The sequence below is a fragment of the Chrysochloris asiatica genome, unplaced genomic scaffold, assembly GCF_000296735.1.
Source record: "Chrysochloris asiatica unplaced genomic scaffold, ChrAsi1.0 scaffold00323, whole genome shotgun sequence".
Lineage (NCBI taxonomy): Eukaryota > Metazoa > Chordata > Mammalia > Afrosoricida > Chrysochloridae > Chrysochloris > Chrysochloris asiatica.
Window position 1 is genome coordinate 246,339 of NW_006408841.1, and position 2,109 is coordinate 248,447.

Consider the following 2,109-nt stretch of genomic DNA (forward strand, 5'->3'; position numbering starts at 1 on the left):
GCAAATCTGCTCCACAAGATGTTTTTAAAGTGTTGAAGAGCAAAGATGTCAACGTAAGGACTAATGTGGGCCTGACCCAAGCCATGGTATTTTCAGTAACCTCATATGCATGCAAAACCTGGACAGTGAATAAAGAAAACTGAGAAGAATTAATGCTTTTGAGTTATGGTGTTGGAGGAGAATATTGAAAGTGCCATGGGCAGCTAAAAGAACCACCAGATCTGTGCTGGAAGAAGTACAGCTAGAGTGCTCCTTGGGCCAGGATGGCCAAACTTCACTTCTCATACTTCAGACATATTGTCAGGAAGGACCAGCTGCTTGAGAAGGATATAATGTTTGGCAAGGTGGAGGGTCATAGAAAAAGAGGAAGACCCCCAGTGAGATGGATTGGCAAAGTGGCAGCATCAATGGGCTCAAGTGTGGCTTGTGAGGTTGACCCAGGATTGGGCAGTGTTTTGTTATGTTGTGCATAGGGTCCCTATAAGTCAGTACTGACTCGATAGCACCTGAAAACAACATCAACACAAGGAAGACAAGCTAATACCATTAGTATTCAAACTTACACACTAACCACTATCACCACTGTGGATGAAATTGAGAACTTCTACCAGATTCTTCAGTCTAAAATAAATCAAACATGCAATCAAGATGTATAAATTACTGGTGACTGGAATATGAAAGTTGAAAATGAAGAGGAAAGACGAGTAGTTGGAAATAGGCCTTTGTAATAGAAATGATGTTAGAGATCGCATGATATAATATTTCAAGATCAGTGACTCATTCATGGCAAATACCTTTATTAAACAACAGAAAACGTGACTGAATATGTGGACTTCACCAAATGGAATACACAGAAATCAAATTGACTACATGTCTGGGAAGAGATAACGGGAAAGTTCAATATCATCAGCAAAAACAAGGTCAGGAGTAAACTGTAGAATAGACTATCAATTTTTCATATGCAAGTTCATGCTGAAGATGAAAAAAATTAAAACAAGTCCACAAGAGCCCAAATATAACTTTGAACATATCCCACCTGAATTTAGAGACCATCTCAAGAACAGATTTGATATTGTTGTTATTAGGTGTTATTGAGTTGGTTAAAATTCATTGTGACCTTATATACTACAGAATGAAACATTGCCCAGTACTGGGCCATCCTCACAATTGTTAAGCTTGAGTCTATTGCTGCTGCCACTTTGCTAATCCATCTCACTGGGGGTCTCCCTCTTTTGTGCTGATTCTCCACTTTGTCTAGCATGATGTCCTTTTCTAAGGACTGGTCCCTCCTGATAATATGTCTGAAGTATGAGAGACGAAGTCTTATCATCCTGGCTTCTAAAGATCACTCAAGCTGTACTTCTTCCAACACAGATTTGTTTGTTCTTCTACCAGTCCATCGTATAGATTTGATGTACTAAACACTAAGGACAGAAGACCAGAAAACCTGTGGGATGATATAAAACATATCATATATCAAGAAAGCAAAAGGTCATTAAAAATGCAGGCAAGAAAGAAAAAACCAAAATAGATGTCAGAAGAGATTCTGAAACTTGCTCTCCACCATAGAGATGCTAAAGCAAATGAAAGAAATTAGGTAAAAGAGCTGAACAGAAAATTTCAAAGAGCAGCTTGAAAAGGCAATCAAATATTGAAATGTGCAAAGATCTGGAGTCAGAAAATCAAAAGGGAAAGGCACACTTAGCTTTTCTCAAGGCTGAAAGAACTGCAAAGAAAATTCATGTCTCAACTTGAAATATTGAAGAATTCAATGGAAAAAAAAATATTGATGATGCAGAAAGCATCAAAAGAATATGCAAGGAGAGGCGGGACTTGATGGCAGATAGGGTGTAGGTGCAGTGAGGTCCGCTGTCAGCTATACCACAGAATACCAGTCAAAGCAGATTCAGGGCAGAGCTCCAAAACTTGGAACCACATTGGTAGGAATATTTCAAAAGTATGAAGGCTTATAGACAGTAGAAGTTGTAGCAGAAATAAGAAATTGTGTACTTTTGAATCTGTCAAGCTTGGTGGCCTGGAGCCAACAACTTGGGCAAGACCAAATGGCATGACCAAGCAAGAGAGCAGACACACCACAGAAACACACCG